Here is a 26,333-nt window from a genome sequence, read left to right on the forward strand (position 1 = left end):
ACATGGAAAGATGATCAACATCACTAATCACCAGGGAAATGAAAATCAAGACTATAAGATATCACCTCACACCCGTCAGAATGGCTAAAATCAACAACATAAGAAACAACAGTTGTTGGTGAGGATGTGGAAAGAAAGGAACCCTCATGCACTGTTGATGGGAATAGACTGGTGCAGCCACTGTGGAAGACAGTATGGAAGTTCCTCAAAAAGTTAAAAATAGAACTACCATATGATCCAGCAATCACACTACTGAATGTTTACCCAAAGAATACAAAGATGCCAGTTCAAAGGGATTCATGCACCCCTATATTTATAGCAGCATTAAATAAATACAATAGCCAAAATATGGTAGCAGCCCAAGTGTCCATTGATTGATGAATGGATAAAGAAGAGTGGTTCACACACACACACACACACACACACACACACACACACACACACACAGACATGCATACATACAATGGAATATTACTCAGCCATAAAAAGAATGAAATCGGGATCCCTGGGTGGCGCAGCGGTTTGGCGCCTGCCTTTGGCCCAGGGCGCGATCCTGGAGACCCAGGATCGAATCCCACGTCGGGCTCCCGGTGCATGGAGCCTGCTTCTCCCTCTGCCTGTGACTCTGTCTCTATCTCTCTCTCTCTGTGACTATCATAAATAAATAAAAATTAAAAAAAAAAAAAAAGAATGAAATCTTGCCATTCTCCATGACATGGGTGGGACTGGAGAGTATTATGCTAAGTGAAATAAGTCAGAAAAAAAGACAAATACTGTATGATATATTATTCATATGTGGAATTTAAGAAACAAAGGGGAAAAATGAAGAGAGACAAATCAAGAAACTATCAACCCTTAACTCTAGAGAACAAATTGATGGTTACCAGAAGGGAGGTGGGGGGAGGGTGAAATAGATGATGGGGATTAAGGAGTACACTTGTCAAGATGAGCGCTGGGTGATTAAAATAAAAACTTAAAAAAGAATTGACTCTTATCCATAAAGAGTTTATAATCTAGTGAGGAGCTTGTGAAAGGTTGAATGTCACGATATCCGGATTGCGATCCTGTATTCACAGAGGGGACTGGCACTTGACCTGGGTCTTTCTTGATTGCCACTTTCAAACTGTCATGAAAATTAGGCAGTCTTACTGGAATCCTAAATTAAAGACTGAAGAAGAAATCTGGGCTAAGTTCCATGATTTCTCAAGAACTAATAAAGAACACTGACCTCTGAGTCAGCTGACCTGGGTTCTAGCCCACATTTTGCTATGAATTTACTTTGTGATCTTGAGCAAGATATGTGACTTCTCAGGATCATAAGTTCCTTGTTACAGGATAGTTTGGAGGAGGTAATCTCCACGGCTTCTCCTAATTCTAAAATAACTTTTTGTGTTTGCTCCTAACACATCACAAAAATGAAATGAAAAATTAAAAGGACAGAGTAGGTTCAGACATAGGAGAGAAGTTAAATGGAGCTAAAGTAGTGGAGTCACCAAGGAGGACCAGCAGTCACTTCAGCATACATTAGAGCAAGAGGAGCATCTCTGGACTTGAAAAGTTGGCTTATTTTTTAAGCAAGAAGGAAAAAAATTTTAATATGTTTTTCCTTCCTTCTGTACTATCTGTGACCAAGATGGATGCCAGGCCTCCTACTTCACTGGGCAGTGCTTCTTGTCACATGCAAGGTCTTGCTTCCATTTCCTATAGACTGGTTTTGAAAACTCATCACTTCCCTCAAAACTGAGTTCACTCAACTCTGAGCAAACCTCCCTTCTCATTCCATGAACATAATTGAGACTATAAGGCACCAATCACATCAATTTCCTCTTCTTCACCTCAAATTCATATACATCCACACCTGTTGTTCTCAAATTCACCCCTCTGATAGGCCAATCTTCCATCTGTGTCCTCTAGGTCTACTCCTATTACTCATGAACTTTTCTCTTTGTTGCCTTCTCCTCCTTGAAATGTTTTTTTATTTTATTTTTTATTTTATTTTTTTTTATTTTTTATTTTTATTTTTTTAATTTTTATTTATGATAGTCACACACAGAGAGAGAGAGAGAGGCAGAGACACAGGCAGAGGGAGAAGCAGGCTCCATGCACCGGGAGCCTGACATGGGATTCGATCCCGGGTCTCCAGGATCGCGCCCTGGGCCAAAGGCAGGCGCCAAACTGCTGCGTCACCCAGGGATCCCTGTTTTTTTATTTTTTTATTTTTTTATTTATGATAGTCACACACAGAGAGAGAGACAGGCAGAGACACAGGCAGAGGGAGAAGCAGGCTCCATGCACCGGGAGCCCGATGTGGGATTCGATCCCGGGTCTCCAGGATCGCGCCCTGGGCCAAAGGCAGGCGCCAAACCACTGCGCCACCCAGGGATCCCGCCTTCTCCTCTTTGCCTATAACCAGGCCCAAGACTTTTTCCACACAAAATAATAGAAGAAAAAGAAATAAAAATCTGCTCTGAACCTGGATCTCTGAAGAACCACTGTTTATCTCGCTTCCTATTTACTATAGGAATAGGAATAATAAAAATAACATACCTAATGTATGTAAAAATTATGAAGAATAACTGTGTCCCATGACCCAGCTTAAGAAAGAGAACGTTACTAATATCCTTGGAACTTCCTGTTGACACCTTCTTGATGGCTTCCCCCTTTCTTCCCTCTTGAGTAGTAAGTATCATTTTGAATTCTGTGTTTAGTGTTCACTCACTTTTGTTTTACTATATACTACATACGTTTGCTATGTATGTTATCTTCAAATAACATATAGTTTTGCAAACTTTTAAACTATATATATATATATATATATATATAGTTATATATATATATATATTCTCAAAATATGTGGATCTTTTCTAACCATCTCCCCTAGTCCAGAGCCCAAATGCCTTTGGCACTAGGTTTATTTATTTTTTTAAAAAAGATTTTATTTATTTATTTATTCATGAGAGAGGCAGAGACATAGGCAGAGGGAGAAGTAGGCTCCCCGTAGGGAACCCAGTGCGGAACTCGATCCCTGGACCAGGATCATGCCCTGAGCCGAAGACCGACGATCAACTGCGGAGCCACCCAGGCATCCTGATACTGTTTATTTACAGATAATTAGAAACAATTTCTAATATTAAAATTTTTGGAAAGTCAGTAATTATTGAACTAAATTACCACTTAAATGAAATTTTCTTTGGATAGAAAGGAATTTGATGGTTTTGTGTAATGCAATCAAACATTGTCAAAATCAGTTAAATTTCTTGGAGGAAACCTGGAAAGACAATTGCTTTCTCCATTTACTTCTCTTCCTTCACCACCACAACACTGAAAGTGTGTTTGTAGGTGTCACCAAATGATCTCCATATTGTTTCACCAATGGAAATCTTTAAAATATTATCTGAATAGACCTTTCTTGTTCTTGTGATACCTTCTTTAGTTGACACTGTCACTTAGTCACTATTTTTGGAATTTATTATTTTTGGCTTTCATGATACTATTCTGTCCTCGTTCTCTTCATCTTCTGTAATTTTCCTCCCCTTTGAAGGGTACTTTTCTTTTCCCTATCTCTTAAACACTAGTAGACTTTGGTCCACTCTTCTTCAGTATATCTCCTCCTTGCAAGAACTCTACACACCCATAGTTCAATTACCACTTGCACGCTCATGACTCTTATCTCTAGTCTTGACCTCTTCCCTGAGTTTCAAACTCACGTATCTAACAACCTGCTGAGCTGACAGACACACACATAAACACACAGATTCTTCATAGGCACCTCAAAGTTAACATGTTCCAAACTGAATTCATCATCTTCCTTCCGCACCTAATTGGCTTCTCTTCTGTATCTCAGACTCGGGTAATGGCTTAGCACCCAGTCACTCCTAATGTCAGATTCCTACGACTCATCCTAGATACCCCTTCATCTCTCATTCTGCCCCGCAGTGTCCCAATTTCCAAGAGACTAAGATATTCTGCTTATTTTGCTTCCCCAATTTTTCTGTTTCCTACAATATGACCTCACTTAGGCTCTCATTGTCTTTTGCCTCAGCTACTGCAAAGCCTATAAGTCTGCCATCTATAAATCTTTCTTCCACTCTGCCACCAGAGTCATCTACCTAAAATGTAAATCTGACCACACCACTATGAAATTTAAAATATTTCATTGAGTAACCAACCACCACACAGATGTAGTCTGCCCCTTTGCATGGCATATGCCCAGAGACTGCCTCTTGGCCCTGTGTCTCTTGAGCCTCATTTCTCCCCATCACAAACCTTACAGTGTACATTTTGTTCATCCTATTCCCTCCACTTTCTTTTCATTTTTCTTTGCTTGGCTTAACTTTACTCAGTTTTCAGTAGGTGAGCCTTTTCTCCTCTAGAAAGCCTTCTGTGAACCTCGAGGCTGGGCTACTGCCTCACTCCTGCGCTACCTTATACATATGTTGATTTTTTTTTTATCACTTAGCCTGTCATATGAAAATTATACATTTACATGTCTTACTCACTAGACCATAGGTTCTTCAACAGCAGAGATCTTATCTACTTCATCTTAAACTTCCCATGACTTAGCACTAAGTTTGTCATATAATAATAGTTCTTGATCTAAACTGAACTGATTCAACTTAGCTGTAATTTTGAACCATGAGGAAATCCAGTCATTAGTAAGGTTGCTGCTAACATTACTTTTTCCATATAATTTTTAGAGCTAGATGAGTCCTTCACAGATCATCTCATACTGTGCCTCTTAGACTGGTGTATGGGTAAGCTGCAAATATCTGGACTCACATTACCAGCATTAGTTATCATCCTGGAATATCAATTTTGCCTCAAGATTTTGGGGAAAATGATTTTCATATTAAAACAGAGATGTATTTTGGGGTACCATACTCTTTTTAGCATTAAGAAAGACTGTAGCTTATGCCATGCTGTTTCCAGCCAAGCCTCCATGCTATGAGAGTACAAGTTCCGTGGTGGGTGGTAGCATTTGAGAAACACTAATCTACAGACTACTGTTTTACGATGATCTTGTAGTTTAGCTCTTTTTCTAGAGTCTTCCATATAAAAATAAATCCCAGTGGGAACAAAGCATAGACACAAACTCAACCACAGAAGAGAGAGCGCGATTTTTCATTCTGGGCCTGGATTAGTTTAAAAAGATGTCTACATGATAGGCAGGGTAAGTCTTCTAAAATGGGTACATCACTGTGCTGTGTGCAAAATATACCAGATGGCAGGTGAAGGTGGGGATGTGGGGGGGTGGCGCAGAAAAACATTGTTAGAACAGAACAAAGAGAAGGTTTGGGTCAAAGTAGGGGCCAGATCAAAGAGAGTGGAAGGAAGCAAAGGACAGGACAAGTGAAGCATGAAATACGGGGGAAAGAAGCATTCAAATAGAACTGTGGGTCAAGATAGCACCAGATGTAGGTAGGGTGTGTGGTGATGACCCAAGAAATCATTATATCTTCAGTAAGATGATACAGGGAGTTTTCACCCCTGGCAATTCTACCTGAAGTCCTGGTGGAAGATCTTCCCAGTCTCTTTTCCAACACATCCACACATCAAATTCAATGAAGTATCATCTTCCAGAAAAATGACATAAAAAATGCGAAAGAAGCAGAGAAAACAGCAAAGGGACCGGTAGGAAGGGTTAATTTAAAATGAATAATGGAGCCAATTTGATTCAAGCAACATTTATCCAGGGCCTCTTGTGTATCAGCATGGTTCTAGGTGCTAGAGAAACTGAGATTCCAAGGCTCCCTGTTCAGAGGGGGGTCTGCTTCTCCCTCTCCCTCTGCTGCTCCTTTCTGCTCATTCTCCCCTTCTTAGTATATACTGAGAGAGAGTCAGTATATATTACACTGAGCCACCCAGGTGTCCCTAGAATGTAAAAATTTAATATGAGGGTTGGAGGATTAACCAGAACTAAAAGATGAGAGGTTTTTAAAAAATAGCAAAGATAAAGTAAGAGGGCAGATTCAAGAGCTCCAGCATCTAAGGAATACAGAGGAAACTATGTAACAGAAGAAAGCAGAGAACTGAAAAATATGATTTTCAGATTGGAAAGGACTTTAAAGTATCTAAAACAATGACGGGGGGGAGGGGAAGCCAAAGCCAATATCAACTAACAACATCATGAAATAGCAAAACATGAGGAATAAACAAAAGAAAACCCTACAAACTTTCAGAGATTAAACAAACAAAATACAAGGGATCAGAAATCAGGATGACATGAGCCTCTCAACTGAGCGATCAAGAGGTAGAAGAAAGTGGGGCAAAACTTTCAATATTCTCAGGGGAAGTTAATTCCAATTAATATCCTATAACCAGCCAAACCACTAATCAAAAGTGAAGGATGAAAAATGGCATCTCGAATGTACAAAGTCTGAAAAACCAGCCAGGTCCTGTGGGGCCTGCATCTTAGATAATTTGGGGAGCCCTCTTTAAGAAAAAGTCATAAAATTAGGGGATCCCTGGGTGGCGCAGCCGTTTGGCGCCTGCCTTTGGCCCAGGGTGCTATCCTGGAGACCCAGGATCGAGTCCCACGTCGGGCTCCCGGTGCATGGAGCCTGCTTCTCCCTCTGCCTGTGTCTCTGCCTCTCTCTCTCTCTGTGTGACTATCATAAATAAATAAAATAAAAAAAAAAAGAAAGAAAAAGTCATAAAATTACAAACACAAACTTGGGTGTAGACGTGAATATTTATTTAGAATGAGAAAAGAAATCACAACAAATGGGAGCCTTAGAGGTTCGTGGATCTTGCTTCTAAAATCTCTTTAGAGGGACGCCTGGGTTGAGCGTCTGCCTTTGGCTCCGGTCATGATCCCGAGGTCCTGGGATTGAGTCCCACATCAGGCTTCCTGCATGGAATCTGCTTCTCCCTTTGCCTGTGTCTCTGCCTCCCTCACTGCATCTCTCAGGAATAAATAAAATCTTAAAAAAATAAATAAATATAAAATCTCTTTAGAAAATGTGCCAAAGGGGGATCCCTGGGTGGCGCAGCGGTTTGGCGCCTGCCTTTGGCCCAGGGCGCGATCCTGGAGACCTGGGATCGAATCCCACGTCGGGCTCCCGGTGCATGGAGCCTGCTCCTCCCTCTGCTTGTGTCTCTGCCTGTGTCTCTGGCTCTGTCTCTCCTTCTATCTCTCAAGAATAAATAAATAAAATCTTTAAAAAAAAAAAAAAAAGAAAATGTGCCAAAAATGCTTCATGGTGGTGACCTGGCTTTTCTTCCCTCCTAGAGGCCCCGTGGGCTTCAGCAGCTTCAGGATAAATTTACCTCTGCCTCCACGTACACTTTCTCAGAAAGCTGTGCTCTGGCAAAACTGAACCGAGTGAGAAGGCATGCAATCCAGGAAACAGGAATCCAGTGCAGGTGACAAGGTGGCAGCCAGGGGAGCTCCCAGTGCCACAAGGGCCTCAGAAGTACCAGTCCCAGAGAATGGGGGGCTGAGCCAGAGATGCCTCCAAGAAAAGCGAATCAAACTGACTACTTAGTGGAAGCTTTATTGAGAGGAATTTTCCCATCCTGTCAAAACTTGAGGCAGAATTGTAATGAACGCTCAAACAAACAAACAAACAAACAAACAAACAAAAAAAACAAAACAGAAAAACGAAGTGACTGAAAGAGGTAGCAATGACTGAGTCCAGGGGATAGAAAAAGGCTGTATGAGAAAGGAAGTGTAGAAGTCATGGTTATCACAAGGCTGGGGTGTGAATGACCTTTACAGGGTCATAATAATGTAAACACGAAACACGGTTATATCAGAAAAAATTAGGATGTAACTATATTGGGACCTTGCAAGAAAGAGAAGCAAATATGGGGCAAGGATAATGAAGGTATGAGAGAGCTACATCCTTATCCTCCCAGGCAGGAGGTCAATAGATATTATCCAGAACTGGGAAGAGAAAGAGAATTAGCCAGGTCTAGCATGTTACTGGGGAGTATGGTGGTAAATATGAGAGAAACGAGGCTGAGAGCATTGAGAATAGCCGCCTCTTGGGAGATAGCTCAGTACAGACTTAGTAAAAACCTTGTTGAACTCGTGACTTTTAAGACTATACATTTATTTCTGTTGACCAACATAGAAAATTAAAAAAGAAAGTAAGAGCCTCAGAGGAATGAGGCAGGAAAGCTTTGGAAGCACAGTGGAGGTGCCTCTGCTACACCACTCCCCGATTCAATGTTTTTCAAATTGTGACCCTGCGACCACCTGCATGCAAATGATCTGGAGTGCTGGTTTGTATAATTCAGATTTATAGACTCAGACCTAAATAATCAGCATTTCTTGGTTTGGATCTCAGAATTTATAATTTAAAACATTTCCTCTACACCCACTGCATGATCTATCCCTCCCCCCGCCTTTTTTAGTAAACCAAAGAACAACAACAAAAAGTAAAAATAAAGCAACAGCAACAACCCATGTAGAAAGAAACAAGGAGTCAGGGACTCATGAAACACACTACGACAGGTAACGCTAGTTGTTTACCTGGTATCCATTCCCTCCCTTTTCCTTAAAAGAATCCCTATTTTGTTATAGTGGCAACATGGTCATTAAGACAATAGATTTGCTCAGGCTCTCCTACAGTTAGGACTGGCTACGCGACGTAATTCTTATATGAATGAGGTATACGAAGTCTAGTAGGCGGAGCTTTCAAGAACGATATTATTATAAAAACACAGATTCACCTGGCACATGCCTTCTGCCCTTTGTTCTGTCTTTTTCTTCGGCTAAGCCCTCCCTGGGAAGAAGAGGTTCCCGCCCTTCAGGGAGGAGGCAAGCCCCACGCTAAGGATGGTAGTTCGGGAAGACAGAGGCATCTGGCCCAGCCCTGGACCTGCCACCTCTAGACGTCTAGCTATTTGAGAAAAACAAACTCCTCACTTATTAAGTTACCGTAGTAGGGGTTTCTGTTACTTGTGGCTGAGTGAAGTCCTTAACGACATCTTATACTTGTTCAAATGTTTATTTGATGGGTATTGAACACATTCTATTGAGTGCCTACTACAGGCTCGGTGCTCAGAATAACACAACGCGCCAGACCAAGAGGCTCTTTCCCTCGTAGAAGGTGGAATCCAATCAGAGTCGAAGAATCTATGGTTATTTGGGTCCAGAGGTTCAGGGAGGCTATGGTTTGGGGTCACAGACCCCAAAGGAAAAGAGTACATCAAATGGAACCACTTACTTTATATAAGCAGGTCTTATGTAGAGCACCCCAGCCCCCCTTAGGGACCTCATGCTGGAAGGAGCAGTGGTCTGAACACTGGGAGGCCTGGGTTTGAGCAAAGTAGGTCTGGGTACCTGCTTAGTTTTCCTGTACCCCCCCCCCCCTTGTTCTTTGGAAAGCCAGAAAGATTGGGCTTGACAATATTTCAGGCTATCTTCAGCTCTAAGGTATTCTTGTAGTAACACTGAACAAAGGTGCGTATGACGTCTACCAAACAAGAAGGCTTCTAAATTTAGATTCTAGGAGTTCAACTCAGAGACTATAGTCAATAAGCGCTCAGGAGAAACAAATCACAAACACCTCCCATCCCCAGATTAAACGAACAAACAAAAAAAAGACACCCTGTAGGGAGCTGAGGTAGGGAAGCAGCTTTGGTCTGAGTCCTGCCCCGGCCACTTAACAGCGGGATAACCCCAGCCCTCAGAGGAGGTGACACTCAGTCTTTCTAAGTTTCAGTTTCCCCGTTTATGAAATAAGTAATCGCTCTGCTCACAGTGCTGTGTGGAAATCGCCTTGTACTCTCTGTAAGGCCCCCGATGAGCAATACCAGCGAGACATCAATAATGGCTTATGATACCCAAATCCTGCAAGGGACACACGAGTGCGCTTTGGCACCTTCAGCTGAAATTCCTCCTCCCCTAAGGCTGATAGATCTTTTGAGTTTTGTCCTTTCAGGAGTGCAGCCATGACCCATTTTCTTTTCACACAGAGAAATCATCTCTGTTTATTCCTAGCCCCCCTCCACCCCCCAGTAAAGGTTTGGGGGAGAAGACCGGTTAAAAGGGTTAAGGCCAAGTTCAAAGGAAGTGTGGGGATTACAGGATTTACTCGTTGCTTCTAATTGTCCACACTGGATATGGTGAAGTGTTGTGCATGATCTAGTTTTTGTCTCGCAACCCGTCTCTAGAAATAAATACAGATTTGAACTATGTCTCATAGGCACCTATTATTCGATGACACAGTGGTGACTTCCATTCTCCTACTTATAATTATAAAAAGTTTTGCAATAACAGGAACTTTGGCTATGGGAGTGGTTCTACAGATGGTAAAACTGCCCTTATCCGTTTCCAACAGGCAAATGCGTTTGAGGAAAAGAGATAGTCCTTGGATCATAATCAACCTAAGTAGTATCTGTACTTTGACCAACGAAGCATGGCAGCCGATGTCACCTTGATGACAAGGTGGGGGGGGGGGATAAGAAAGCAGAAGTCTTTCTTTCTCTTCACCCATTTTCTCTCCCTATCTCAAAGTGCCATTTGCTAAGATTAGGCAAGAAACACAAGCAGCGACTGTAGAGAAACACCCCAAACAGAATCACTGGTGTCACCCTTGAGCTTTAGTAGATGCACCTGGGTGGTCGCAGCCATGGCCCAGCGCAAGGGTGAGGGGGGGACCCACGGGACATAAGGAAGAGTGCGCGGGCGAGGCAGGTGTGTGGTGCTGCCAAGTCCTTTGCGGGGAGGTGGGGGCTCCCGCGCCCCGCAGCGGTGCTTCCCGTCGCTCCGCCCGCGCCCTCCCCAAGGCCTCCACTCCCACCCCGAGCGTCTCCCACGGAGTCCAGGGGCGGGGGGGCCGGCGGCCTCGGTCGGGAGGGGGGCCATCGCCTGGCAGAAGAGGGCGACCACCCGCAAGTTCTTGGGCCACGTTAGGAGCCAGGCAGGGCGGGGGGGCGATGGGGGCGCAGGGCCCGGGGCACAGGCGGACGGCCAGGGGCGGTGGCTGCTCACGTGTTCCAGGGGCGCGTGTCTCGACGGTGCCCCGAGTGGGCGCGCATCCCTCCCCGTCCAGGGGGTCCTCCCCAGGGGCTCACCTTCTGGACCCAGGCGGGGTCGCCTCAGACGGTTTTGAGGTCCAGGGGAACCTCCCCCGACCTACCCCGCTGCTCCTCCCGCGCCCCCCCGGGAGCCGCGGAGGCTCCACCCCGGCGCGGGGGGCTCCAGCAGCCGCTGCTCCAGGGCGTCGCTCGGCCTCCTGCCCCGACACGGCTGCGGCGTCGGCGTCAGCCCCGGGCTCGGCCGACCGACGGCGGCGCCTTCACACCCGAGGTCCCCACCCGCGGGGCACGGCCGCCGCCGCTGCCCCCGGCCCCCCCGCCCTGGCCAAGTCCCCGCTCCGAGCCCCCCCCCCCGCCCCCCGATCCAGGGCCTCCTACCTTGGCCGGGACCCCCTGCGGGACCCGCCCCGGAGCCCCGAGCCCTCAGCCCGCGGCGGCGTCTCACCTGCGCCCAGCGACGCGCCTTCCGCAGCCCGCGCGCCGACTGTTGCGGCCGCCCCGGCAGGTGCGAGCGCCCCGCCCCGCCCCGCCCCGCCCGCCCCTCCACGCCCCTGCCGGGCCTCCGGGACCTCCTGGCCTCCCCGCCTCCCGGCCTCCTGCTCCCGGCATCCTGGCACCCGCTCCCGGTTCCCGCTCCTACTCCCGGCTCCTGCTCCCGTCTCCCGCTCCCGCTCCCTACTCCCTGCTCCCGCTCCCGGCCTCCGCTCCCTGCCTCCCAGACTCCTACTCCCAGCCTCCAAGCCTCCCAGCCTCTCCTGCTCCCGGCATCCTGGCACCCGCTCCCGGCTCCCGCTCCTACTCCCGGCTCCTGCTCCCGTCTCCCGCTCCCGCTCCCTACTCCCTGCTCCCGCTCCCGGCCTCCGCTCCCGGCCTCCCAGACTCCTACTCCCAGCCTCTCCTGCTCCCGGCATCCTGGCACCCGCTCCCGGCTCCCGCTCCTACTCCCGGCTCCTGCTCCCGTCTCCTGCTCCCGCTCCCGGCACGCTCCCGGCCTCCACTCGCGGCCTCCCAGCCTCCCAGCCTCCCAGCCTCCCAGCACCCGGCTCCCGGCTCTCGCTCCTGCTCCTGGCTCCCAGGCTCCCAGGCTCCCAGGCTCCCAGCCTCCAAGCCTCCCAGCCTCTCCGGCTCCCGCTCCCAGCCCCCGCTCCCGGCTCCCAGCCTTCTGGCCTCCCAGCCTCCCACTCCCGGCTCCCATTCCCAGCTCCCACTCCCACCTCCAAGCCTCCTGGCCTCCCAGCCTCCTGGCCACCCAGCCTTCCAGCCTCCCTGGCTCCCGCTCCTGCTCCCGCTCCCAGCCTCCCAGCCTCCTGCTCCCCACCTCCACTCCTGGCCTCCGCTCCTGCTCCCAGCTCCTGGCCTCCCGGCCTCACAGCCTCCCACTCCAGGCTCCCATTCCCAGATCCTGCTCCTGCTCCCAGTGCCCGGCTCCTGGCTCTCGCTCCCTCTCCCAGCTCCTGGCCTCCACTCCCTGCTCCCACTCCCGGCCTCCCAGCCTCCTGCTCCCGGCCTACGCTCCCAGCTACTGGCCTCCTGACACCTGCTCCTGGCTCCTGCTCCTACTCCCGGCTCCTGTTCCCTGCTCCCAGCTCCCACTCCCGGCTCCCAGCCTCCTGGCCTCCCAGCTCCTGCTCCCAGCTCCTGGCTCCTGGCTCTTGCTCCCATTCCCGGCTCCCAGCCTCCTGGCACCTGGCTCACCTCCTGGCTCCCACTCCCAGCCTCCCACTCCAGGGTCCCACTCCTGGCTCCCACTCCTGCTCCCAGCTCCCACCCCTGACTCCCACTACCAGCTCCCGTTCCTGGCTCCCAGACTCCTGGCCTCCCAGCCTCCTGCTCCCAGCCTCTGCTCCTGGCTACTGGCCTCCTGGCACCCGCTCCCAGCTCCTGCCCCTACTCCCGGCTCCTGCTCCTATCTCCTGCTCCCTGCTCCTGCTCCCAGCTCCCGCACCCGGCTCCCACTCCAGCTCCTATTCCTGCCTCCTGGCTCCCGCTCCCAGCATCCTGCTCCCGGCCTCTGCTCTGGGCTCCTGCTCCTGCTCCAGCTCCCACACCTGTTTCCTGACTCCTGGCTCCCATTCCTGCTCCCAGCTCCTGCCCCCGGCTCTGTTCCCAGCTCCCAGCCCCCCAGCCTCCTGCTCCCGGCCTCCAGGCTCCCACTCCCAGCTCCCATCCCGTTCCAGCTCTAGCTCCAGCTCCAGCTCCGGGCTCCCAGCATCCCGCTCCCGGCTCCTGTTCTCGGCTCCCTCCCGGCCTCCCTCCCCCTCCCCCTCCCCCTCCCCCGCTTCCCCGCACCTGGCTCAGCTCCCGCTCCCCCTCCCGCTCCCGCCCCGCCCGCCCCGCCGCCGAGCCCGGCCCCACACGCGCCCTGAGCCCTGCTCCGCCCGGGGTAGGGTCCCGGCACCCAGGGCGGGCGGCGCCCAGCGTGACCCCCGGGAGGCAAGGCCGGGCCGGAGCCTGGGCGGCTGGAGCCCCGGGGCGCAGGGGCTGTTCGGGGGACGCCGCAGCGGCGGCGGCGAGCGGTCCCGGGGTCCGTGGGGCGGAGGCCGGCGGGTGTCCCTGCAGCCCGGGCCTTTCCCGCCGCCTCCGTCCCGCGGTCCCAAGCCGTATCGCCACTGCGGACTCCGGTTGTTTGAAACATGGAGTTCGCGTGTCAATCAATGAAGATAAATACAGGCTTGATTTCGCACCCCCCCCCCCCCCCCCGCCCCCAAACAAAAACCATACAAAAGCTCAGGGTCACGTAGGTCCTTCCTCCGCGCATCCTCCAGGTGTGGCGCCCGCGGGCCGCAGGCTCTGGGTGCTGGGGACCCAGCGCGAGGAAGTCCCTGCGGGGGGTGGGGGGGGTGGCCCCCGCGAAGACACCCCAGCTCGGGTTGTAGACCCTGGGCCTCGGCGCCCCCACCTGCGAGTTACGGGGCTGCCCCGCTCTTAGTCCCCCTGGAAGTTACAGGCCCCCCCTTAGCGGGAGCCAGGGCCCCGCTTCGCACCTACTGACCGGAGTCTGGGGAGGACCGAGGGCAGAAGGACCTGCTGCTCAGGGTACCTCGGTGCGCAGAGAAGTCAGGGTCCAGGACCTCCCTTCCAGAGCCCACAGGCCTTCCAGCTTATTCCATCGTGGTCCCTGCTGGAGAACAAGAGAGGCTTCAGGGAAGATGCTCTATGTGGGTCTGAAAGAAAGGCAACAGATATGCAGGATACAGGAGCAGCCGGGCAGGGCAGGGATCCCAAATACAGCTCCTTTGATCACATAGCTTTTCTTTCCTATAAAGTCGAAGGGAGGCACTTTCGAGGATAAAGCATCTTTCCTCTGTAACAGCAGGGCGAATGAGGCCTGGAAGAGCAGGGTGAGAGCGCTGCGGCAGCCGGAGGGTAAGGGCCCCGCACCCCTGCCGGAGCACCACTTTGATTTCCTATCAACTTGGGAGTTTATTTAACCACCAGGCCTCATCTTGGCACTTGCTCATGTCCACTGTTTTTGAGAAGGTGGAGTCCTGGATGTCTGTTACCCAGGGAGACTGTCCCCTGTCGCTAGCTCCCTGCAAGGGCCAGGCTCTCTCTTGAGTGACGTTTTCCTCTAAGGCTTTGAGGATGAGACAGGCCTGTGATCTCTCAGTTGTAGTTACTGGTGGGTAGAGATTCTTCTTCTTCTTCTTCTTCTTCTTCTTCTTCTTCTTCTTCTTCTTCTTCTTCTTCTTCTTTCTTCTTCTTCTTCTTCTTCTTCTTCTTCTTCTTCTTCTTTTCTTCTCCTTCTCCTTCTTCTTCTTCTTCTTCTTCTTCTTCTTCTTCTTCTTCTTCTTCTTCTTTAAAACCCTTTTATTTATGTATTTGAGAGAAAGAGAGAGTGAGAGAGCGAGCACAAGCAGGGGGGAGGGAGATGCAGTGGGAGAAGCAGACTCCCCGATGAGCAGGGAGCTGGATGCCAGGCTGATTCCAGGACCCCGGGGTCAGGGCTTGAGCGGAAGGCGGCCCCTGAACCCACTGAGCCACCCAGGTGCCTGCCCTGAGATGCTTCTTAACACTGAAAAATTGGAACTGGGAAAATTATGTATGCCTCAAATGATAATATCCAAGTGCCAGGACAAACTAGTTTTTACAAAGTAAGTTAGACTGTCTTTAATTTGGTCTGTGAGAATAACACAAATCAAGCAGCTTAAACAGTTAACAAAAGATAAATTACTAATATATCAACAGCCACAAATGAATACCAAACAGCTACCAATTATGAGAAAGCCGTTTAATATAACAATGAAACAGATTAGTGTCTAGAAACAGATCCAAGTGTATGTGGGTCTTGATAAACACAAAGATGTCTTCTTCTTTTTTTATTTATTTTTTATTTATTTTATTTTATTTTATTTTATTTTATTTTATTTGACAGAGAGAGAGAGAGAGAGAGAGAGAGAGAGAGAGAGAGAGAGAGACAGCACAAGCAGGGGGAGCTGCAGGAGAGGGAGAGGAAGAAGCAGGGTCCCCTCGCAGTAGGAAGCCAGATGCAGGCCTCCATCCCAGGACCCTGGGACCATGACCTGAGCCGAAGGCAGATGCCAACCTGACTGAGCCACCCAGGTGCCCCCACAAGGATGGCTTTTAATTCAATGGGAAATTGTTTACTTTATAAGTATTGCTGGCATAATGGACTATTCTTTTGGAAGATCTTACAGGCTTGCTCATTATCCAATCTTTTGCTCTGTTAGTGTCTATGGATGCAAAAAGTTTTAATTTTGATAAAATTCAATTTTTCTAAAAAAAAATTCAATATTCTATTTTTGCTTTTGTTGCCTATGCTCTTGATGTCATTCCGAAGAAATCACTGCCAAATTCAATGTCATGAAGATTTCCCCTTACGTTCTCTTTTAAGATTTGTATAGTATTAACTCTTATGTTTGAATCTTTTATTCATGTTGACTTAATTTTTGTATATGGTGTTAGATAAGGATATAACTTCATTTTTTAAAAAGATTTCATTTATTCATGTGAGACACAGAGAGAGGCAGAGGGAGAAGCAGGCTCCCTGCATGGAGCCCAATGCAGGACTTGAGCCTGGGACCCCGGGACCCCTGTCCTGAGCCGAAGGCAGATGCTCAACTGCTGAGCCCCCAGGTGTCCTTAACTTCATTCTTTTACGTGTAGATATCTAGTTTTCCCAGCACCATTTGTTGAAAAGATTGTCCTTTACCCATTGAATCATTTTGCCAGTCTTGTAAGAAAAAAAAGATCACTTGACCTTATATGCAAGGGTTTATTTCTGGGATCTCTGTTTTTACACTGAATGCTTGTCTTTGTGCCAGTACCACACTGTTTTGATTACTGTCACTTTGTAGTGAATTTCAGGTCAGGAAGTATGAGTCTTTCAAATTTGTCCTTTTCAAGATTGTTTTGGTTATTTGGGATCCTTGAGATTCCATATGAGTTGTAGGATGAATTTTTCTATGCCTACAAAAAAAAAAGAAAAAATCTTTGGGATTTTATTAGGGATTGCACTGACTCTGTAGGTTGTTTTGGGTAGTGTTAAAATTGTCTTCCAATCCATGAACACAGTATGTCTTTCCACTTTATGCTTTATTTAATTCCTTTCAGGGATTCTTTGTAGTTTTCAGTGACACAGCTGTCACCTTCTTGTTTTTTGTGAAGGGGTGTTGAGGTGGTTTCTTTCTATTCCCAGTTTGTTGAGTGTTTCTTGTGAAGGCATGTTGAATTTTCTGCATTCATTAAGATGATCCTATCACGTTTTTTCACCTTTCCTTCTGTTATTGTGGTGTATTACATCGACTGGTTTTCATATGTTGAACTATCCTTGCATTTCAGGAATAAGTTCCGTTTGGTTACGCCATATAATCCTTTTGATATGCTGTTGAAGTCTATTTGTTAGTATTTTTAAAATTTTTATTTATTCATGAGAGATACACACACACACACACACAGAGAGAGGCAGAGACACAGGCAGAGGGAGAAGCAGGCCTCATACAGGAAGCCCAATGTGGGACTCAATCCCGGGACTCCAGACTCACACCCTGAGCCGAAAGCAGGCACTCAACCACTGAGCCACCCAGGTGTTCCCCCGACCTCTTTTTAAAATAGATTTTATTTATTTGAGAGAGAGAGAGATAGCGAGAGAGCACAAATAGGGGGTGGGGAGAGAAGGAGCAGACTCTCCGTTGAGCAGGGAGCCCGACGTGGGGCTCCATCCCAGTACCCTGAGATCATGACCTGAGCTGAAGGCAGACACTTAACCCACTGAACCACTTAACCCCACTGCAATTGTTCTCTTATAATCCTTTTTATTTCTGTAGACTGGGTAGTAATGCCCCCACTTGCATTTCAGATTTTAGTGATTTGAGGCTTCTCTTTTTTCTCTTAATCTAGCTAAAGATTTGTCAATTTTGTTAATCTTTTTGAAAAACTAACTTTCGATCTCCTTAATTTCCTGGTCTCTATTTTACTTATCTCTGCTGTGATTTTTATTACTTTCTTCCTTCTGCTACCACCGGGCTTATTTTCTTGTCTTTCTAGTTCCTTGAGTGGTTAAGCTAGATGGTTTTTTTTTTTTTTTAAACTAGATTGTTAATTTGAGATCTTGATTTTAGTGTAAGCATTCCCAGCTGTAAATTTCCCACTTAGGACCATTTTTGTTGCATCCCCTAAGTTTTAGTGTGTTGTTTTCATTCTCATTCATCTCTAAGTATTTCCTAACTTCCCTTGTGATTTCTTCTTCGGCCCATGGAGAGTTTAAGGCTGTGTTGCTCATTTTCCCACAAATTGGTGAATTTTCGAATTTTCTCCCTTTACTGGAATTCCAACTTCACCCTGTTGCATTCAGAGAAGCTACTTTTTACGTGCGGATATCTAGTTTTCCCAGCACCATTTGTTGAAAAGATTGTCCTTTCCCCATTGAATCATCTTGGCAGTCTTGTAAGAAAAAAAAAAAAAACCACTTGACCTTATATGCAAAGGTTTATTTCTGGGATCTCTGTTATTACACTGATCTGAATGTTTGTCTTTGTGCCAGTACCACACTGTTTTGATTATTGTAACTTTGTAGTAAATTTCAGGTCAGGAAGTATGAGTCTTCCAAATTTGTCCTTTTCAAGATTGTTTTAGTTATTAGGGATCCTTGAGGTTCCATATGAGTTATAGGATGAATTTTTCTATGCCTACAAAAAGAAAAATCTTTGGGATTTTGTTAGGGATTGCACTGACTCTGTATGTCAGAGTTGTATGATCTCTTTCTTTCTGAATCCTGGAGAACGTCCTATTTGCCCTTGAGAAGAATGTGTATTGTGCCCTGCTGGGTGAAGCATTCTGTCTATGTCTGCTAGATCCAGTTTATTTTTTCTTTTCTTTTTGTTTGTTGCTTTGTTTCACAATGGTGTGGTCATGCAGACTCACAAGCACAGGGTGTGTGTGTTGCATGTGTGAGTAGAAAGGAAGGTGTGGAGGGCTACTTTGGTTACCTGGTGAGAATAACACTGGTGGGGAGAGAGAACTTCTTTTCAGAAGGGTGCTCCAAGCTGAAGGCTGGTGAGGCCAAGGGAACCTGGGTTGGGTGCTATGTGATGACCATCCCTGGCATGGCCTCAGAGGCAGCTGAGCAGTGGAGACTGTTGTTTTCCACTAATCCTCTTGCAGAAATTGCGACTGGCCAGTGCATGAAAGGAAGCTCTGTGCTGGATGGGACTTGAGCCCGAGTGGCTCCAAGTGAGCAGCACTAGCCCTCTCCTGTGCGAGCCTCCAAAATCATCTCCGTCGCACTTCTCAGTTTCGTGGAGGTGGCTGTGAGCCTTGTCAGGCTTGAGCAGCCCCAGAGTGCTTCCCTGCCTGTTTGTGCTCTCATCTCTGGCTTCCTGCCTGGGCCTTCCTTGAGGCTCGCAGGCTGTGGAACACTGGCAGGACTCCACTTGGTGGTTGGAAGGTACGACTGGGAACTTGGGAAGAATAAATGCCCGTGAAGCCACTCCCCATCGGTGGGGAATGGTATCTAAGCAATGAATGCGTTCCCCTTTCATCCCATGAGTAACGGTTGGTTCTGATACATACATTGAAAAACTCCAGAAATACCAGTCAGGAAAGAAGTCCCAGTGGCCAACTTGTCCCTCCTTCCTGTGCCACTCCACTCATCTTTCACTCCTGCGTCTGGAATCACCTACCCTAACACATCCAAATCACCAACACAAATGTTTTTCTCTGGTTCTGACTTGGGGAAATCTAGGTGAAAAGAGGAGCTTTGTCAAAAGGACACAGAGGCCAGCTTGAGGGAACACTCTGAAGGTGGGGCCATTTGGAGAATCCGATAGGCTGCCAACAATTCATAGGAACATATGGAAAACATGAATGCATAGTGATGTTTAAAAGAGAAAGAGAAATCACACTTGGGTAGAACACAGTGCGTTGGGTACGAGTCCCAGGAGGGGACCCTCAAGGCACAGAGGGCAGTGCTCATCACGCCGTCAGCTCCCCGGGGAGAGATCCAACGTCCTGCCCACTGTGTCTTGGTCTCAGAGTCAGCCAGGACCCCACAGCACAGCACTGGGTGAAATGAGGCTTTACTTGTGCAGAGAAGAGCAGAGCGAGCTCAGGTCTAACAGTCCTGGGTCCCCTCCAGCCCCGGCGGCCCATGTAGGGCAGCTGGTCAATCCGCACCCCTCTCATGCCAGTGAAGAAGGACCCCAGCTCCTCTGCCAGAGAGGGGGGGAATGGAAGGGTGGGGATGCCTGGGGGGCACCGATGCACAGTCTTAAGCAGAACAAAGGGGCACAGGCTGCGTTTGGAGCAGGGAAACGTTTCCACACAAGGCTGTAAGCCCAGCACGTTTGTGTGGGCCCTCTGTCTCTTGTTCCATCTTTATGGGGCCTTGTGGGGTTGGAAGGCTGCACGTGAGAGTGCCTTTCCTAGCCTCCCCCCCTTGGTCCTCACCCGGCCACTGAAACAGCAGATGAAACCTATCAAATCCAGCAGGACTATTGCCTATCTTGAATTTGGAGGTGAAGTTGGGTCCCCTGAGGTCCCTAAATCGCCTATTATGTGGCTGTGCTTTGCTGCCTCTCTGTCATTTTGAGACAGCATCTTACTAGGGTCATTAGGAGGACCAGACCCAAGAGGGTGGCCAGACCTTAACCAGGATGGTCCTCAACTGGGACCTTAGGTGCTTGTGTTATTTCAACTAAAGATGTGAAAGAGTTAGTCTGGGGGGACCTGCGAGCTGGTAACCATTCCATCTGCGCCTGGATTTTCTACAGTGTGGTTTCCGCCTTCCCTGAATTATTGATATTACGCAGCCAGAGGCCTTGGCGATCGCACAGCCACGCCCTGTTCCATCACCACCGGGCCGAGTGAGCTCCCTGAGCGGAGCGTGGGGAGTAGAGCTGACTGTCTCTGCCGGAGCTAACGGCAGCTGCAGACCATTTTTTTCAGGACATAATTGCCTGTGCCAGGTATGAGGACACAGCAGAATGGCACTAGCTGTCTCATTGATTTCCTTGTAGTGTCTCTGGCAACCCTGCAATGTGTCCCAATCATGGGGCCCTTCCAAGTTAGAGTATCATTTTTTACCAACACCCGAGAACCCTGAAATCCCAACGCCCCATCTGAGGGTGACAAGCACTTCATAGGCCAGTGTAACCCCTCAGAGAACATCTAACTCAGAGGAGCGCACGTCAGTCTGGTTGGGGAGCGCTCGTCAGAAGAGTCTCCAGGCCAATTGTATGAAGCTTATGTCTGGTTTAACTACAAGGTTAGGTGGCGAAGTTGCATGACGTCTGACGGTCCCATACCATCGGTGACATTTAAAGTCAGCCTCTCGCTTGATGTCTCTGGTCCAGGAAAGCTTCATGCATGGGGTACTAGGTGCCCTAGGGATCTGAACCTGCACTGAGGGTGTCAGTCTCTGATCAAAACCATTGATGGCTTGGGACTCCTGTCAGATTAGCAATAGGCCACATGTGGACTGTTGGAGTCTGGGGGGGAAATGCTCCAAATATGTGGGTGGCAGTTCCAGCAGCACTTCAGACCTTTCTCTTCTTTGGATGATTTGTGCCCATTGACAAGAATCCCAAGATTGTACTACCTCCTTAGTCTTGACATCTTCCAGGATCACTCCTTGGGCCTTGGCATTTTCTTGCATCTGAAGTGGACTTTCATGTCCAGTTTATTGGTGTATCCATTGGGCTACTGCTGTTACCCATTGGGCATAAGCCTAATGGGCATGAGAGTTCATTCATGTTCCCTTTTAAAAAGTCCTTTGCCATGAACATTAACATGGGCATTAGCATATATTTTTCCTTTCCAGGCAGCAAGCTGCTGGCATAGTTCATGTCCCCACACTTGGTTTCCATTCTTCTCACCAGGTGGCTAGGCCACTGGCAATGACCCACAAATTGGTGAAAATGTAGCAAGATTTGGTGGCCTGAGTGGCCTTCGCAACCATCACCCCTGCACGGAGCTCAGGCCACTGAGCATAATGCCCATGCCCAGTCCCAGCCAAAAGAGGGAAAAGTGAGTGGGAGGCACGTTCTAAGGACAGGGAAGGGGTGAGGAGTCACCCACTGCCGGAGTCCAGCTTGGAAGTCAACCAGCAGTCATGTTGTCTCAGTGAACACCAACAGACTGTTGCAATACCATGGGAGTTGGCTGGTGGTGTGGCAATGCCAGGGTGGCCAAGAGCCAAGGAATAGGTTTTCTTCTTAGGACCCACTTCTTGTATATCTGCCCTCATCCATTGCACCAGCATATTCCTACTGACACAGAGTTTATCTACATCCCTACAAGGCAGAAGAAAGCAGCCCATGATTCTTGGGGGGCTGGCATCACCCTGGGGTGCTGGGGCTGACAAGCACTTGTGCTTCCACCACGCCAGAGATGGCGAGCCTGCTCACTGTGCTCTACTGCCGAGCAGAAGACAGTGACCCAGTTACCAATCCAAGGGGAGGACTTCAGCTACTGAGAGGACAGCGAAGCTCCTCACAACACAAGTCACCTGGAGTGAAAGTCCAACCACTCTGCTCACTGCCTCCCGGTATCAGAGTCAGCAAGGAAGACAGCGCAGTAGAGCGCCGGATGGCACAGGCAGCAGGTCAGCTCCGATAGTGTTCATCAGTCCCCCATGGCCACCAAGGTCCCCCTCCACTCCTGACAGCCACTGCAGGGCAATGGGTATGTATGTGCCCTTCTTGTCCAGAGTGGAAAGACCCCAACTCCTCCCATGGGGTCTGAAATACTGAATGCTCGGGGTGTGCTTGAGGCAGTCGACACGCATGTTTAAACAGAGGAAGGCTGTGAGCCTGGCACTGGTGTGTGGGCTCTGTGTCTCTTGGTAAGGAAGTGTTCCAGGCCCAAGGCCCATTCTCCGGGTGCTGGCTGGGGACTGAAAGACTGCACATGAGATGTCCTTTACCAACAAGGGCAAAACTAGTCAGATAGTTTTGGGGGTCGCTGAGGGCACCAACTTATTAGTAACTAAAGGAAAAGAATTAAGTATTTATCCTGCCCCCCTCCTCCTCCTCTTTCTTCCTCTTCTTTCTCTCTTCCTCCTCCTCCTCTTCTTTCTCCTTCTTCAAAACATCTTATTTATTTTAGAGAGAGAGCTTGAACAGGAGGGGCAAAGGGAGAGAGAGAGAGAGAGAGAATTCCAGGCAGACTCCGTGCTGGTCTTCCCATGTGGAACTGGATCTCATGACCCTGAGATCAGGCCTGAGCAGGAGTCAGATGCCCGACTAGCTGTGCCATCCAGGTGCCCTTATCTTGGTTTTCTTCAATGAACTATATAGCAGAGAAATTAGATAGTTTCAGAGAATATTTGTAGAAAAATTCTAGCTAATAAGTTCAGAATGAATGATAGAATTAGAAAATCACCATTTGGCATTTTTTTTTTTTTTTTTTTTTGAGAGAGAGAGCAAGCGCAGGAGGGGCAGAGAGAGAGAATCTTAAGCAGGCTTCATGCCCAGAACAGGGAGAGTTGGGATGGGGGGCTCCATCTCACGGCCCTGAGATCATGACCTGAGCTGAAATTAAGAGTCAGAGGCTCAACCAACTGAGCCACCCAGGCGCCCCACCATTTGGCAATTTCTAATGAGATAATTGACATTAATAAAATCTAACACTGCATGGCCAAGACTTCTACCCCAAAACCTGTAAAACTATATTGAAAGAATTTAAAGACCTATGAAAAAGAGAGATACACCATGTTCATATTTTGAAAGACTCCGTATAATAATGATCTAATCATCTGTAAATTGATCTATAGATTCAATGCCATCTCAGTCAATCACTGGAAGGTGTGTGTGTGTGTGTGTGTGTGTGTGTGTGTGTGTGTAAGAGAGAGAGAGTGAAAAACAAACTGATTTTAAAACAAATACAAAATTGAACACCAATAAAAAATAAATTTATTATTAATAAAAAAATAAAAATAATAAAAAATAAGACAAATACAGAAATGCAAAAAGGGTAAGAAGAGCTAAGACAAACTTGAAGAACAAAGCTGAAGGATTAACATGATCAGATATCAAGACTTACTATGAAGTTGCAGTAAACACAATAGTATGGAAATAGGCCCAAGAATAGACTAATTATCAAAAAGAGCAGGAAACGGAGTCCAGAAGCTGGCCCATCCACATACAGTCATTGCTTTATGCCAGAGTGTGCAGTGCAATACACCGCTGGAAAGGGTCACCTTTCGATAAACAGAGCCGGGTCAATTGTACCTCGATACAGAAGTTCTTATACACTGATCCCTCCCTCTCACCGGTACACACAATCGATTACAGTGGATTGTAGATCTAGTTGTGAAAGGCAAAACAAAAAAGGCTTTAGAAGACAATATAGAAAAAATTATCTTTACAACCTGGGGAATAAGAAAATATTCCTACAAAGTTGCATAAAAAAAGCACCAATCATAAAAGAAAAGATTCATAGATGAGACCTTATTAAGAACTTGTGTTTTGAAAAGGACGGTGTTAAGAAACTGAAAAGGACAGCCACAGACTGGGAGAAAATATTTGCAACGTGTATCTGATGAGGGATGCATACACAAAATATACAAATAATGTCTACAAGCCGGTGAGAAGTAGACACACAACACATTTAAACATAAACAAAGGAGTTAAATAGCCACTTTAAAAAAAAGAGGAATAATAGCCAGTTAAATAAGTAAAAATGCTCAATTTTTTTCAGCTTTATTGGGTTATGAATGAGGTGATAGCTCATTATGATTCTGATTTGCACTTCCTTGATGATGAGTGATGTGGAGCATCTTCAACAGGTAGATCTCATGTACCTGTTGGCCATGTGTATGCCTTCTTTGAAAAACAAATGTCTTTTCAAGTCTTTTGCCCACGTAAAAGCCAGATTATTGTCTTGTTTTTTGTTTTCGTTATTGAGTTGTGTGTTTCTCAACTATTTTGGATATTAATCCCTTACCAGATACACAATTTACAAATATTTGCTGATTCCATAGGTTTTGTTTTCATTTTGTTGATTCTTTCTTTTGCTGTGCAGAACTTTTCAGTTTGACACAGTCCCACTTATTAATTTTTGCTTGTGTTGCTTGTACTTTTGGTGTCATATCCAAAAAATCATTGCCAAGACCAATGTCAAGGGGCTTTTCCTCTATGCCTTCCTCTAGGAGTTTTATGATTTCAGTTCTTATGTTTAAGTCTCATTTTGAGTTAATTCCTTTTTCTCATTTCCAGTTAATTTTTGTGAGTGGTGTAGGATGGTGTCCGATTTCATTCTTTTTCGTGAGAATATTCAGGTTTCCCCAGCACCATTTCTTGAAGACACTGTCTTTTCTCCATTAAGTGTTCTTGGCTCCTTTGTCAAATATTAGTTGACCATACATGCAATGCTTTATTTCTGGGCTTTTGATTCTGTTCCATTGGTCTGTGTGTCTATTTTTAAGCCAGGGTCATAGTATTTTGATTATTATAGCTTTGCCGTATAGTTTGAAATCAGAAATTGAGATGCATACAACTTTGTTCTTCTTTCTCAAGATTTCCTTGGTTACTCATGGTCTTCTTTGATTCCATACATATTTTAAAATTGTTTTTTTCTATTTGTGTGGGAAAAACCCATTGGACAGAGATAGAAAGAGATAGACTTGATCAAATCTATGGATGACTTTAGATAGTATAGGCATTTTAGTAATATTAAATCTTCTAATCCATAAAAATTAGATCTCTTTCTTCTTATTCATGTATTCAGTTTCTTTAATCAAAGTCCTATAGTTTTACAGACCTTTGAGCTCTTTGGTTAAGTTTACGCCTGAGAATTTTTTTTTTTTTTGGATGCTATTTTGAATGACATTGTTTTCTTGACTATTTTTTTCTTGATATTTTGTTGGTCTTGGCAATGATTTTTTTTTTGTAATAAACTGACTTTTTGTGACTTTCTGCACAGAAAGAAACACAACTGCTATGTATATGTTGACTTGTATCCTGCAATTTAAATGAATTTGTTTATTAGTTTCAACAGTTTCTTGGTAGAGTCTTTAGGGTTTTCCATAAGACCATATTATCTACAAATGAAGCTTGACTTCTTCTTTTCTGGTTTTGATACCTTTTATTTATTTTACTTGTCTGATTACTGTGGCTATGACTTCTGGTACTTTGTGAGTGGGAGTGGTGAGAGTAGGCACCCTTGTCTTGTTCCAAGTCTTGGAGGAAAAGTGTCATTTTGCCTGCATTATTCTATCTCCCAAACCAGTATTGCTCAGGGCCAAGAAGGAATTCCTCAGCAAATTCTCTCCTCCAAAGTTAATCACAAAACTGGACTAAATTGTCAAAATAATCATTCTAGGGCTCTGGAAATAGACCAAAGGCATATGACTACTTTAGAGGCAGTTATTAATAAAATATTAAACTTTGAATAAAAACAGTTCTGGGGCTCAGTTGGTTAAGCATCTACCTTCAGCTGAGGTCACAGTCCCAGTGTCCTGGCATGGAGCCCTGTGTAGGGCTCCCCATTCAATGGGAAGTCTGCTTGTCCCTCTCCCTCTGTCCCCCTGACCCCTGCTCATGCTCTCTCTTTCAAATAAATAAAATCTTAAAAAAAAACCCAACAAACAAAAAAACCCAGTAAATTCTGTGACTATCTTACCTGAGACTGCTCCCATTTCTGCTGCCTCAGATTGTGGGATATTGTACCAGGATGTTCAAGCTGTGAAAACCCAGAGCTTCACTGCCAGAGGGATCTCCCTTGGTTCTGAATAAGCATAGAAAAACTTACTCCTAGCAGTACTGGAAGTAATAGTTATGATCTTAGGAGCAAACAAGCAGGTAAAACCAGTGGCTCAGCTAGACTGAGGTTGCAGTCCTGCAACAATTAACTGGGGGACTGACCAAAAAAATTAACAGGAA

General features: G+C 46.9%; 1 protein-coding gene across 10 annotated transcripts in view; it reads right to left on the reverse strand.

Moving 5' to 3' along the window:
- TMEM45B (transmembrane protein 45B) overlaps positions 1 to 26,333 on the reverse strand; it is a 50,872-nt gene that overhangs the window by 21,220 nt on the left and 3,319 nt on the right. The window contains exons 2-3 of one of the 10 annotated variants that reach the window (XM_072729340.1): positions 26,074 to 26,178; positions 13,977 to 14,113 (exon numbers count right to left, since the gene is read on the reverse strand). The exons of 1 other annotated variant lie outside the window; for it this stretch is intronic. The gene's annotated coding sequence lies outside the window, so the exon portion shown is untranslated. Of the gene's footprint in view, positions 1 to 11,370; positions 11,513 to 13,976; positions 14,114 to 26,073; positions 26,179 to 26,333 lie in introns of those variants that run through there. 8 more of the 10 variants (XM_072729342.1, XM_025998815.2, XM_025998817.2 and 5 more) reach the window with 8 other exon arrangements.

This window comes from Vulpes vulpes, chromosome 12 (assembly GCF_048418805.1).
Source record: "Vulpes vulpes isolate BD-2025 chromosome 12, VulVul3, whole genome shotgun sequence".
Taxonomy (NCBI): domain Eukaryota; kingdom Metazoa; phylum Chordata; class Mammalia; order Carnivora; family Canidae; genus Vulpes; species Vulpes vulpes.